Source organism: Atractosteus spatula, unplaced genomic scaffold (assembly GCF_055471065.1).
Source record: "Atractosteus spatula isolate fAtrSpa1 unplaced genomic scaffold, fAtrSpa1.hap1 Scaffold_7, whole genome shotgun sequence".
NCBI lineage: Eukaryota > Metazoa > Chordata > Actinopteri > Semionotiformes > Lepisosteidae > Atractosteus > Atractosteus spatula.
Window position 1 is genome coordinate 299,021 of NW_028296901.1, and position 14,363 is coordinate 313,383.

The 14,363-nt window shown below is 54.4% G+C and overlaps 3 non-coding genes across 3 annotated transcripts; all 3 read left to right on the top strand.

The window, feature by feature from the left end:
• The first annotated feature begins 458 nt into the window (after positions 1-458).
• On the top strand, positions 459-649 carry LOC148805540 (U2 spliceosomal RNA). Its single transcript, XR_016090248.1, has one exon. It is a non-coding gene; the product is annotated as a U2 spliceosomal RNA (small nuclear RNA).
• A 6,309-nt stretch (positions 650-6,958) lies between these two features.
• LOC148805541 (U2 spliceosomal RNA) lies at positions 6,959-7,149 on the top strand. The gene has a single exon (XR_016090194.1). It is a non-coding gene; the product is annotated as a U2 spliceosomal RNA (small nuclear RNA).
• Positions 7,150-13,516: 6,367 nt separating this feature from the next.
• Positions 13,517-13,710, top strand: LOC148805542 (U2 spliceosomal RNA). The gene has a single exon (XR_016090224.1). It is a non-coding gene; the product is annotated as a U2 spliceosomal RNA (small nuclear RNA).
• Positions 13,711-14,363: the final 653 nt, after the last annotated feature.

Below are 14,363 nucleotides of genomic sequence, written 5' to 3' on the forward strand. Positions count from 1 at the left end.
GTGTCGGTATTTTGTAAAGTCAAAAACGATGTCAGCAGACGTGTCCGGTGGGACATCCTGCGGTGGGGTTTTGCAGCGGCAAAAGAAAGGTGGAAGGGGTTAATTTCTTTGGGGTGTTGAATTGTTTTTCTGTGTATGGTTTTGTTTCTGTATTTCTTGGTTTTATAATAATAATGGGAATGTTGGGGATGGAGGAGGGATTAATTTTGCATACTGGGCGGGATTATGGTAATGTAAGGAATTTGTGTAAATATTTTCGGTGACTGTGTTTTGGAGGTTTTCTGTTTGAACTAATATGAATATCGTCTTATTTATACCTTTTGGCTTTCTGATTTTTGATTTTGACTGTGGAGTGTAATATCATATGGGGTGTTGCTATTGTTCCAAGGGGGGGCTGATTTGTTCTTTTTGTTTGAATGGTGGAAATGTTGTTGTTGTCTTACCTTGGTGTGTTGTAGTTTGTTATTTTTGTAATAAAAACATAAAAAAAAAAAAATCTGTTCTTATCAGTTTAATATCTGATACGTCCCCCATCGGGGGACCACATATTAAACGGATTTTTGGAACAGGGAGCTGGATCAGGAGCTTGCTCCGTCCTCTCCACGCATCGGCCCGGTATTGCAGCGCCTCCGGGAACGGTGCACTACCTTCTCTCAGCGGTGAAAAGACAGACGTAGCTAGCAAGCAAGCGAGGTGGACCGGAGCTCCTTCCTCTCCGGTCTCGTCTCTCGTCCATCTGTGTGTCTCTGTGTCTCTCTCTCTCCCCCTCCCCGTTCCCGTGCTCCCTCCGTGCACTTTCCCGCGCCTCGACTCTCTCGGCAAGCAGGCCGGCCCCCTTTTCGGCTCCCGTGCGTTTTCCCTCCAAAAAACTTAGTTTTTTCCTCCTTTTTCCAGGGAGGCAGGCGTGGCTTGTGTGTGTGTGTGTGTGTGTGTGTGTGTGTGTGTGTGTGTGTGTGTGTGTGTGTGTCCCCGTCCTTGCAGGCGGGCCCCTTTCGACAGCCGGCCGTTTTCCCTCCAAAAAACTTAGTATATACACCTTTTCTTTCTTTTTTTCGGCAGGCAGGCAGGTGTGTGTGTGTCCCCGTCCCTCCCGAGAGAGCGCTGCCCCTTGCCTCTGCCCGCAGGTGCCGACGGTCCGCTTTCGCTTGCAGCTCACTCGGCACGGCTGCTGCTGGTGGGAGGGGCCTAAGCTAAGGAGGCCGGCCGGCTGGCGCCCCCCGCGGCTGCGGTCGTTGTCGGGCCGTTGACAGGAGATCAAAGAGCAGGGCCCCCGCCCGGGACTGGCGGGCAGGCAGGCGAGCAAGCAGGCAGGCAAGAGAGGGGGAGAGCGGAGTCCGGGCGGCCGGCAGCCGCGTGCGGACCGGGCTCCAGAGGCGTCGGCCTGCGCCGCTGCGCGCCAGCCGGACGCCCGCGCGCCCGCCCAAGGCCGGCGTCGGGCATCGCTTCTCGGCCTTTTGGCCAAGATCCAAAAGCGCGTGGCTTGACCGCGGCTGGAGGGCTTACCAAAAGACGAGAAGGGCGGAGGACGGGGAGAGCGGCGGACCCTACCGGAGGGGACTCCATTACGAGGAAGGCAACAAGGCGGCAACCAGGCGGAAGACACCCTTTGAAGACCGCGGAGTCCGGAAGATCTTGAGCCACCACTGGAATCGCTCTGGGTTGAGCCCAGGGGGTGAAGGTGGGGCTCCCAGATGACGGCAGCGAAGGGTGAGTTGCCTTTCCCTCTGGCGGCCGGGCACCCTCTGTCCCGTGAGGGGCAGATGCGGCGCACGGTGCGCTTCGTATTGAAGAGCCAGGAAGATGCGGCAGAATGGATGGTCAGGAGGACCTTCGAGAGAAGAATAGTTTTCGATTTGTTAGGAGTCAGGAAGGAAGACATCCTGTGCATTCAGGATTTTCAGAACAGGAACCTCTACGATCTAACGGTAACCTCGGAACCTGAAGTGATCAGGGTATGGAACAAGATAGAGCTTCTGAGAAACACGGAACCCTTGGCAAAATTTGTAATTGAACCCCTGTTCGCCCGTGAACTCCGGCCAATTACTGTCCATATGTTTAATGGCAATGTACCAGAGTCTATCGTCTCTATCTTTCTAAAGAGATTTGTAGATCTTCAAGGCGAAGGAAAAAAGGTCATGGATGAGGAGAACGTCTGGACGGCCAAATGGCGGTACATGGCGAGGTTCCGGACCTGTTTGATGACACCTGGAGGCGTGCTGCACCCCCCGGCTACCTTCACCATTGGCCCCAATAGAGGTTACCTTATGTACCCGGGGCAACCGAAAACGTGCAGACGATGTGGCCAGGAGGGGCACCTGGTGGTGGATTGCAGGACAGAGATCTGCAGGAGGTGCGGCCGAACCGGGCACGTGGCGGCGGTGTGCCACCACGCCTTGGTGTGTAACCTGTGCGGTGAGGAGGGCCACCTGTATAGGAATTGCCCAAAGAAGGTCCGGAGCTTCGCCTCAGTCGTCTCGGGAGAGGTGGAAGGGCAAGCAGGAACTCCTACACCACAGGGGAGGAAAGACGAAGGTCCTACTTACCTGGCAGACGACCCCGCGGAACAGGGGACAAGAGAAGGTGCGTCGTCAGAAAATTCAGAACCAAGTCCCCAGGAAGCTGCGGACGGTGAGGAGACGGAACATCAGAACCCTCCCGCTGATGGTCTGACACCTGCGGCGCCACAAGAGGGAGCCAGAGAAGAGGCATCCTCGGGCGGCGAGTGGACGCCTGTGGAGAACAAAAAGAAGAAGAATAAGAAGAAGGAAAAGAAGGGTAAAAGACAAAGAGAGTCCTCAGAAGAAGATGGCGAATGGGATGGAGACAAAAGAGTCAAGGAAGCATGGTCTCCCCCAGATGAAGACTCCATGACTTCTGATAGTGAGTCCGAGGGCCCTGAGAGTGTGTCGGTCGAGGGAGACGAGACCAGGGTGGACGGGGACTCTGTGGAAGGTCCAAGGGAAGAAGAGGAACTGGAACAGGATCCAGCTCAGAAGGAACCTGGCACCGGTCCAGAACAGGAGGTTGAAGAGATGGATGAAGAAGCGGAGAGACCTAACCCCCAGCCAGAAGAAGAAGGAGGAGGGGGCAGGCCCCCCCCCCCAACTGAGTCGCACTCCTCCTGGGCCGAGCAGGCCGGAGAAGGGGCGATGGGAACAGGGCTAAATTTCCAGCCTGAAAATTTAATCGACTCAGATGAGAGTGGCTCCATACCTTTGAGCGGAAGGTCAGGTCCGGACGGAGAGTCTTCCTTTGTCCCGGCCTCCCCGTCGCTATCTGGGTTTTTCAGCCCTGGTAGCAGCACCGGTTCAGAAGATCCCCCGAGCTGACTTCAGTGAAGTTGAACCCCCCCCCAAGAATGCCGAATGGGCCCTTGGAGCACCCTGAGTGTAAGACTTCCTCTCCTTTCCCATGGATTACACCATCTGCTCGGTCAACGTCAGGGGGTTGAAAAATAAAATCAAACGTGTTGCGGTCTTTAAAGACTTGGCCGAGAGACGTTTTAGTTTTTGTTTTCTTCAAGAAGCGCACTTGGGGTCGGAGAGGGATGTTCTTGATTTTAAGAGCGACTGGCGCAAAGGGGACTCGTGGTGGAGTGTGGGGGGAGTGCATTCCTCGGGAGTGGGGATTCTCAGCGGATCGCCGAACTTTGTGGCTAGTGAGGCCACATCGGTCGTCCCTGGGCGCCTCCTAGTGGTAGACGGGGTATGGGACACAATGCGGGTCCGGCTGGTCGCCGTGTACGGGCCGGCGGAAAGGCGCTTACAGGCGTCCTTTTTAAGAGCACTTGAGCCTTTACTCTTCACTAATCGCTCCGTCTTAGTGGGGGGTGATTTTAACATCGATGTGAGTGATGTGCGTGGTTCGGGTGTGAGTGTTTTGTGCGAATTAATGCACCGGTTTCGTTTGCAGGACTGTTTTGAGGGAACTGGGCCTGCCTCTAAGGTTTATACCTGGAGCAACGGGCGGGACAGTTTTAGGCGATTGGACTACATTTTTACTACCTTAAAGGGTGTAGTCCAAGCTAGGCGGGTTGGCCCAGTTTGGTTCTCTGATCACCTCCTGCTGGCTGTAACCGTGATCCCTGAGGCTTCCACTTATAAGACCCGGTACTGGAGGCTGAACGTGCAGGTTCTGTCCGAGGCAGAATACCTAGCCCGGATAGCGAGCCTGCTGGGCAGCTTCCAGAGGAAGAGGTGGAGTTTCCCGACGGCGGTCCTTTGGTGGGAAGCCTGCAAGAAGGCTATAGCCAAGGCCTCCATAAGTTATTGTCGGCACAGGCAGTCGGTGGGTAGGGAGACTCTAGCCCGTTTACAACGGGAGCTAGAGGCGGTGTACGCGGCATTCAACGGGGGCGGTTCCTTCGATGCGGCTAAAGCCGCGGAGATCAGAACTCGTCTAAAAGAGTTTTGGTCTTCGAGGGCTAAAGACTTCCTGTTTAGGTTGAAGGGCGACCTGATTGAGAACGAGGAAAAATGCTCGTCCCACTTCTTCGGCTCGGTCCGAGCGAGGCAGGCAAGGACCAGCTTCGAGGCCCTCCGTCAGGCAGACGGCACGATGACGAGCGACGGGCAACAGATGGTGGAGTGTGCCTCGGAGTTTTATAGGTCCTTGTTCGCAGAGAAACCTGTAGACTCGAGCCGGTGGGAGGACTGGTTGACGGGCATTGGAGAGGGAACTAAGGTCGCCCCAGACCTGGAGGGGAGTCTGACTGCCGCCGAGCTAAAAGCGGCGGCTGCCGGCCTGCGTAAGGGAACTGCCCCAGGGCTTGACGGCCTGCCCACAGATTTTTACATTGCCTTTTGGGATCTGTTACAACCGATGCTTATGGAGGTCTTTGGTGAGATACTGCAGGTAGGGGAGATGGGGACAACTATGAAGGTTGGGGTGTTGTCCCTCATCTTCAAAAAGGGTGAGAAGACCGATCTGGAAAACTGGAGGCCGATCCAGTTACTTTGCACCGATTACAAGATCCTCGCTAAGGTGCTGGGTAATCGACTGAGGAAGGTTATGCCAGATCTGGTCTGCAGAGACCAGACCTGCAGTGTCGAGGGCCGGAGGATCGTTTGGAATCTCCACCTCATCAGGGACACGGTGGCATGGGTAGAAGACCGCGGACTGGCGCTCATGCTGGTCAGCCTCGACCAGAGTAAGGCTTTTGATAGGGTCCACCATGCTTTCCTCTGGGAGGTGCTGATACGGCTGGGCGTGGGCCACACCTTCGTCAGATGGATCCAGACCCTGTATAACGGAGTCGTGTCTCGGGTGAGTATCAACGGGAGAGTGGGGGCCGGAGTGCCGGTCGGGTGCGGGGTGAGGCAGGGGTGCCCCCTGTCTCCCCTGCTTTACGTCCTCTACTCTGAGCCCCTCCTCCACGTGATAAGTAAGGACCCTCTGATCGAGGGTGTGGTAGTCCCAGGCAGCGGGGGTGAACAGGTGAAGGTCGCGGCGTATGCCGATGACATCTCCCTGTTCCTGACGTCTGACAGTAGTATTTGCCGGGTACTTGAACTGTTGGACGAACACTCAGCCTGCACTGGGTCCCGTTTAAACAGGGACAAGTGCGCAGTCAAGTACTTCGGCAAATGGAGGGACAGGAGAGAAGAGGTGGGCGGCCTCCCCCTGGAGTCGGGCCCAGTAAAGATCTTGGGCATCCGTTTCCACTCAGGCGACTCCGCCAGGTTGAACTGGGAGGACAGGTTGCGGAAAGTGAACCAAAAATTGGGTATGTGGCAGGACAGATCACTGTCCTACTCTGGTAAGGTGTTGGTTTTGAAAGTGGATGTCCTGCCAACTTTACTATATCTGGCCAGGGTGTTTCCGCTGCCTGTCTGCCTTAGAAGAGACCTGGTGAGAGCCGTCTTCCGCTTCATTTGGGGCGGAGGATATGAGTATATCGCCCGGGTGGAGATGTGCAGACCAATTGAGGAAGGGGGGAGAACCGTCCCAGATTTGCCGGCTAAGTTAGACACCCTGTTCGTGGCGGGTCTGTGCAAGACCCTCCACGAGGACCCCGACCACCTGTGTGTCTATTTTATAAGGTTATGGCTGGCTGCCACTGTGAGGCACCTTGTGGTCTGGTCTAATAGGACACCCAGCGCTGAGCAACTGCCCCCGCACTACGGGCACGCTAGGAAGTGGCTGAGAAGGCATCCTGAAGCCAGAGAAGGGCAGGCCTTACTAGACCACAGGGCCTTGTACAAAGCAGTGGTGGCAAGGACGACCCCAGCGGTGGTTGGGGTCTCAGAGAGGGCTTGGCGGCAAATCCAACCCGCGGGCCTAGATAACAGACTCAGGGATCTAAACTGGCTCGCCCTCTGGAACCGCCTGCCCGTTAGAGAGACCCTCCACAACCATGGTCTCTCCAGACACAACAGGTGTCCTCGCCCGGATTGTCTAGAGCCTGAAACAGTCCTGCATGTGTTCTGGGGGTGTGTGTTTGCACAAAGGGTGTGGGGTTTGTGTGGAGATTTGTGTTCACGAGTAATGGGTGATTTGGTGCTGTCCAGCCACACAGTTCTCAAAGGTGTCCCGGGGCCCCGCAAGTGGAATCGTGCTTTCCTAGTGTGGCTGGTGATCAGTCTTGTTAAGTTTTATCTTTGGGCCTCCCGGAAGGAGTTGATCAGCCACGGAAGGGGAGACTCAGCAGACAACATTGCCTGGAAGGCGCGGCACGACGTCGCCAGACGTATCCAGTGGGACATCCGGAGATGGGGTTTCGCCGCGGCAAAAGAACGTTGGAAGGGGTTGTTTTCATTGGGGTGATTCTGGTGTACAGTTTGTGTTCTTTAGGGGACTTGTGTGTCTGTAATTTGTATTTCTAAGAATATGGGAGCAATAGGGAATTTGGGGAGGGGCTGGTTTTGCATAAGGGGCGGGATTATGTTAATGAACGGTTTATGTAAGTTTTATGTAGTTTGGGGTTCTATTGTTTCCAGATGATAATGATTTTGGTTTGTTGTATTTTGTATTTTTGTAATAAAAAAAAAAAAAAAATCTGTTCTTATCAGTTTAATATCTGATACGTCCCCCATCGGGGGACCACATATTAAACGGATTTTTGGAACAGGGAGCTGGATCAGGAGCTTGCTCCGTCCTCTCCACGCATCGGCCCGGTATTGCAGCGCCTCCGGGAACGGTGCACTACCTTCTCTCAGCGGTGAAAAGACAGACGTAGCTAGCAAGCAAGCGAGGTGGACCGGAGCTCCTTCCTCTCCGGTCTCGTCTCTCGTCCATCTGTGTGTCTCTGTGTCTCTCTCTCTCCCCCTCCCCGTTCCCGTGCTCCCTCCGTGCACTTTCCCGCGCCTCGACTCTCTCGGCAAGCAGGCCGGCCCCCTTTTCGGCTCCCGTGCGTTTTCCCTCCAAAAAACTTAGTTTTTTCCTCCTTTTTCCAGGGAGGCAGGCGTGGCTTGTGTGTGTGTGTGTGTGTGTGTGTGTGTGTGTGTGTGTGTGTGTGTGTCCCCGTCCTTGCAGGCGGGCCCCTTTCGACAGCCGGCCGTTTTCCCTCCAAAAAACTTAGTATATACACCTTTTCTTTCTTTTTTTCGGCAGGCAGGCAGGTGTGTGTGTGTCCCCGTCCCTCCCGAGAGAGCGCTGCCCCTTGCCTCTGCCCGCAGGTGCCGACGGTCCGCTTTCGCTTGCAGCTCACTCGGCACGGCTGCTGCTGGTGGGAGGGGCCTAAGCTAAGGAGGCCGGCCGGCTGGCGCCCCCCGCGGCTGCGGTCGTTGTCGGGCCGTTGACAGGAGATCAAAGAGCAGGGCCCCCGCCCGGGACTGGCGGGCAGGCAGGCGAGCAAGCAGGCAGGCAAGAGAGGGGGAGAGCGGAGTCCGGGCGGCCGGCAGCCGCGTGCGGACCGGGCTCCAGAGGCGTCGGCCTGCGCCGCTGCGCGCCAGCCGGACGCCCGCGCGCCCGCCCAAGGCCGGCGTCGGGCATCGCTTCTCGGCCTTTTGGCCAAGTTCCGACGATACGTGGCATGACCGCGGTCCGAGGACTTGTCAAAAGGTGAAGACGACGAAGGCGAGGAGGAGAAGGAGAAGACGACGAACGGCGGAACCAGACCAGACCAGACGGGCGGATCCTTACCACCAGAAGACCGGAGCAGACGTCCACCAAAGGTCACCACGGGTAGTCGCCCTGGGTTGAGCCCAGGGGGCGAAGTGGGGCCTCCAAGATGACGGCGGTCGGCGGTGGTGAGCGGGCCCGCGGTCCGGCGGCTGTGCACCCTCTGTCCCGTGAGGGGCTGATGCGGTGCACAGTGCGCTTTGTGGTGAAGGATGCGGAGAGGAAGAAGGACTGGATGAACCGTGAGCGGTTTGAACGAGTGGTCCTGATGAAGGCTTTGGGGATCGAGTTGAAGGACATCGATTGTTTGCAAGACTTCCCGGTTCGAGGGATTTACGACCTGTCTCTCGCGAGCGACGAACTTTGTGAGAAGGCTTGGGAGAGAGTGTGCGAGGGAAAGGAGGTGGCTCCACTTAATGAGTTCCTGATAGAGCCGTTGTTCGCCAGGGAACTCAGGACTTTGACAATTCATTTGTTTAACCACCGGGTACCAGAAAGGGACATAATTACCTTTTTATCCAGGTTCGTGGATGTCCAGGGAGAAGGCCAGAAAGATTTAGACGTCCTCAGAGTGTGGACTGGTAAGAGGCGCTATACGGTGAGGCTGAGACCTAAGCCGTCTGAGGGCGAGGGTGTGGTTCACCCCCCGGCTTATTTTTCAATAGGGCCTAATAGGGGTTACCTCTTTTACCCGGGCCAACCTGTGACATGTAAGAAATGTTTTCAGAGAGGACATGTGGCTATGAACTGTCCCGGTGGTGTGTGTCGAAAGTGTAAGGCCACAACTCATGACACAAAGGATTGCACCAAGGTTTTGACATGTGACCTATGTGGGGCAGAAGGCCATGTTTACAGGGTCTGTCCGAGGAAGAGCCGGAGTTTTGCAGATGTGGTGCGGACCTCGGCGGAGGGCTCGAGGGGAGACGAGACCAGACCACCGCAGAAGGCTGCGACCACCCAGAGGCCTTGTGCAGACGTAAGAGAGGACAGAGGCGATAGACCAGAGGAGCCAGCAACGGCGACCGAGGTACCTGAAGAGGCGCGTCCGGGGACCTCATCATGGGCCGAACAGGTGGAGGAGGCAGAATCGGGGTCGCCGGAGTGGTCCATCCAGCCGAGCAGGGCCACAAAGAGGAAGTCGGCGGCTGAAAAGAGAAGAATGAGGTCTGACGTGTGCTTGTTTGAGACGGTGACCAATCGTTTCCAGGTCCTAGATTCCGAGGAGGACTCGGAAACCAGCGACGTCGAGGTCCAGAAGGTAGAAGATGGAGAGAGTGGACAGAGAAGGCCGAGACGTAAAAAGGCGATTGCTGTAAAGAGGGCGAGGGGGGAGGGTAAGAAAGGGGGTAGGAAGGAGGAAGGGGTGGAGGAGGGTGTAGAGGGGGAAGGGGAAGGGGAAGGGGGCAGGGAAGGGGGGGGTGGGGAGGAAGGGGAACAGAGGGAGGGGGGTGAAGAGCTGGGTAAGGAGGCTGACCCCTTGGAAGCCTCAGCCGCGGTTAGTACGCTCGATGACCCCATACCCCCGGGCCAAGGGGACATAGTGGTGGAACAGGAAGTTTCTGTTTCGGAGACCTCAGAACAGTCCGGGAAAGACGGCGGTACCCACCTTCTGACCTCCGATGATCCTGGGGTAAGTCCATCATCCCTGGGGGAGGGGTCCCCGCAGGTTCCAAGTGGGATGGAGAATGTCCTTAGCCCTATCGGAATACAAAGTGACTTTAGTTTGGGAGACGGGTTACAGCTGCGGACTCCTTTTGATCCAACATGAGTCGCACAGTATGTACGGTTAACGCCAGAGGGCTTAAAAATCATGTTAAGCGGATTGGCGTCTTTAAATATTTAGAAGCGCGCCAATTCGGCTTTTGTTTCCTGCAGGAGGTACATTTAGGCACGAGAGGTGATATTGCCACCTTTAAGAGAGATTGGGTTAAAGGGGAGTCTTGGTGGAGCGTAGGGGGAGTGCACTCGTCTGGAATTGGGATCCTTTGTGGAACCCCGAATTTCACGGCTAACGATGTCAATATCATAGTCCCGGGAAGGCTTATGGTCGTAGATGGTGTATGGGACGGACTGCAGGTCCGTCTGATAGCTGTCTACGGGCCTGCCGAAAGGCGGCTCCAGGCGGCGTTTTTAAGAGATCTTGAGCCACATCTGTTTACTAATAGGGTGGTGGTGATGGGAGGGGATTTTAATATGGATGTGTGTGACGTGAGTGGTGCGAGTGTGGGTAGTTTTAAGGAATTAATATCACGGTTTTCTTTAAAGGACGGTCATAAAGATCTTAGTCAGAGAGGGAGAATGCACACATGGAGTAACGGAAGGGGTGTTTTTAGAAGACTGGATTATATCTTCACCACCCTGCGTGGGTTGACACAGGCGGCACAGGTTACCCCGGTTTGGTTTTCAGATCATCTGTTGCTGTCGGTTGATCTGATACCAGATGGTATGGACCCTAAATCAAATTACTGGAAGCTGAACACGAAAGTGTTATTGGAAGCCGATTATCAGAGCATGATAGTTGCGCTTTTGGAACGCTTCCAGTTACAGAGGGGGAGGTACCCGACAGCGGTTCTTTGGTGGGAGGCCTGTAAAAGGGCTATCTCCAAAGCTTCTATTTCCTACTGTTGCCAAAAGAAAGTAGCAGAAAGAAGAGAGCTTGAGAGATTGCAGCAGGAACTTGAAGATCTGTATGTGGCTTCCAACCAGGGCGGTGCTTTTGATATGGCAAAAGTTTCAGAGCTCAAGCTCAGGCTGAAAGAACTTTGGTTAGAGCGAGCGAAGGATTTTTTGTTTAGGCTTAAGGGCACCCTGATGGAGGGCGAGGAGAAGTGCTCAGCTCAGTTCTTCGGCTCGGTCCGAGCCAGACAGAAGAAGACTCTCTTTGAGGGTCTGAGGAGAGAAGATGGGTCCATTGTCAGAGATATAGAAGGCATGGTGAGGTGTGCAACTAATTTTTACAGGTTTTTATTTTCAGAGAAACCAGTGGATGCGAGCTTGTGGGATGAGTGGTTGGTGGGTTTCGACAGGAAGACGGTTGGTGTGGAAGGTGTGTGTGGGGATCTAACACTGACGGAGATAGGAGAAGCCATTGGTGGCCTGCGAAAAGGTACTACCCCTGGGATTGACGGGCTTCCTACAGATTTTTATGTCACCTTCCGGGACAGGTTACTACCGGTGCTGTTGGAGGTCTATAATGAAGTCCTGAAGGAGGGTGAGTTAGGAAGAACGATGAGGACTGGTATCATGTCGCTGGTTTATAAGAAAGGGGATAAAGAAGATCTGGAGAACTGGAGGCCGATCCAATTACTCTGCACCGATTATAAGATCTTGGCCAGAGTATTGGGGAGACGGCTGAGGAAGGTGATGCCGGATCTGGTGAGTAGGGATCAAACCTGCAGTGTGGAGGGCAGAAACGTAAAGTGGAACCTGCAGTTGATCAGAGACGTGATAGAATGGGTGGAAGACAGGAACCTTGAGATGATGCTTGTGAACCTTGATCAGAACAAGGCTTTCGATCGGGTACATCACACTTTCCTTTGGGAGGTGATGAAAAGAGTGGGGTTGGACGAAGGCTTCATTAGATGGATCAAGGTTTTGTATAACAATGTCATTTCAAGGGTATGCATTAATGGTAAGCTAGGCATGGGTATTCCAGTCAGGTGCGGGGTGAGGCAAGGATGCCCTCTGTCCCCCTTATTGTACGTGCTCTACATAGAACCCTTTCTACATCTGATTCGAGGTGATCCCCGGGTGGAAGGGGTGGTGGTCCCGGGGAGTGGGGGAGCACAGGCAAAAATAGCTGCCTATGCGGACGATATTTCGTTGTTTCTTACCACTGACAGCAGCCTTTCACAAGTACTACAGATAGTAGAGAGTCAGACCAGAGGGACAGGTGCTTTTTTGAACACGTCAAAATGTACTGTTAAATATTTTGGCAAGTGGAAAGAACGACAAGATGTGGCGGGTGGTCTTACCTTGGTGACGGGGCCGGTGAAGATTCTGGGAGTTCTCTACCATACGCAGGACTCGGCCAGGATCAATTGGGACCTGAGGATGGGGAAGGTTAAGCAAAAGATGGGCCTGTGGTTGAATAGGTCGCTGACATACACGGGGAAAGTGCTAGTTTTAAAGGTGGACGTACTGCCACTGCTGCTACACTTGGCCTGCGTGTTCCCCCTGCCTGCTCGGCTCCGCCGAGACCTGGTGAGGGCGGTCTTCCACTTCGTTTGGAGTGGAACGCATGAGTATATAAGGAGGGCAGACATGTGCAGGCCAGTGGAGGGGGGTGGTAGGGCTGTTCCGGACTTCCCGTTGAAGTTAGACACTATTTTCATTGCAAATCTGTGTAAAACCCTATACGAAGACCCGGATCACCTCTGTGTTTGTTTTATTCGTTTGTGGTTCGCAGCTACGATGAAACACCTGGTAGTGTGGACGAACACAACGCCGAAGGCACAAAAGCTGCCTTGGCATTATAGGCATGCTGTGGTGTGGCTCCAGAAACATCCGGAGTTCAGGAAGGGCTTGGGTTCAACGGACCACAGGCAAATGTATAGGGTTACTATGGAGAAGGGGGAACCTGCGGTCGTGGGGGTGTCGGAGGAGGAGTGGAGGCAGATCCAGCCGGTGGGTCTAGAACACAGACTCAAGGACCTCAACTGGCGGTTGCTCTGGAACAGGTTGCCCGTGAGGGACACGCTCCACAGGCATGGATTGTCCAGGCAGGACAAGTGCCCGCGTCCCGACTGTTCTGAGGTGGAGACCCTACTACATGTATTCTGGGGTTGTGTTTTCGCCCAAAGGGTGTGGGGTCACTGCGAGGAGCTCTTGCAGAAAGTCGCCCTTGATTTTGTTTTAACGAGCCGGGTGGTGATTCGAGGAATAAAGGGAGCGAGGAAATGGAATACAGAATTTTTGTTATGGTTTATACTAAGTTTAGTTAAGTTTTATATATGGGCAGCTAGGAAGGAGCTGGTGGAGCACGGCGGTAGTGTTACAGCCGTGTCGGTATTTCGTAAAGTCAAAAACGATGTCAGCAGACGTGTCCGGTGGGACATCCTGCGGTGGGGTTTTGCAGCGGCAAAAGAAAGGTGGAAGGGGTTAATTTCTTTGGGGTGTTGAATTGTTTTTCTGTGTATGGTTTTGTTTCTGTATTTCTTGGTTTTATAATAATAATGGAAATGTTGGGGATGGAGGAGGGATTAATTTTGCATACTGGGCGGGATTATGGTAATGTAAGGAATTTGGGTAAATATTTTCGGTGACTGTGTTTTGGGGGTTTTCTGTTTGAACTCATATGAATATTGTCTTATTTATACTTTTTGGCTTTCTGATTTTTGATTTTGACTGTGGAGTGTAATATCATATGGGGTGTTGCTATTGTTCCAAGGGGGGGCTGATTTGTTCTTTTTGTTTGAATGGTGGAAATGTTGTTGTTGTCTTACCTTGGTGTGTTGTAGTTTGTTATTTTTGTAATAAAAACATAAAAAAAAAAAATCTGTTCTTATCAGTTTAATATCTGATACGTCCCCCATCGGGGGACCACATATTAAACGGATTTTTGGAACAGGGAGCTGGATCAGGAGCTTGCTCCGTCCTCTCCACGCATCGGCCCGGTATTGCAGCGCCTCCGGGAACGGTGCACTACCTTCTCTCAGCGGTGAAAAGACAGACGTAGCTAGCAAGCAAGCGAGGTGGACCGGAGCTCCTTCCTCTCCGGTCTCGTCTCTCGTCCATCTGTGTGTCTCTGTGTCTCTCTCTCTCCCCCTCCCCGTTCCCGTGCTCCCTCCGTGCACTTTCCCGCGCCTCGACTCTCTCGGCAAGCAGGCCGGCCCCCTTTTCGGCTCCCGTGCGTTTTCCCTCCAAAAAACTTAGTTTTTTCCTCCTTTTTCCAGGGAGGCAGGCGTGGCTTGTGTGTGTGTGTGTGTGTGTGTGTGTGTGTGTGTGTGTGTGTGTGTGTGTGTGTGTGTGTCCCCGTCCTTGCAGGCGGGCCCCTTTCGACAGCCGGCCGTTTTCCCTCCAAAAAACTTAGTATATACACCTTTTCTTTCTTTTTTTCGGCAGGCAGGCAGGTGTGTGTGTGTCCCCGTCCCTCCCGAGAGAGCGCTGCCCCTTGCCTCTGCCCGCAGGTGCCGACGGTCCGCTTTCGCTTGCAGCTCACTCGGCACGGCTGCTGCTGGTGGGAGGGGCCTAAGCTAAGGAGGCCGGCCGGCTGGCGCCCCCCGCGGCTGCGGTCGTTGTCGGGCCGTTGACAGGAGATCAAAGAGCAGGGCCCCCGCCCGGGACTGGCGGGCAGGCAGGCG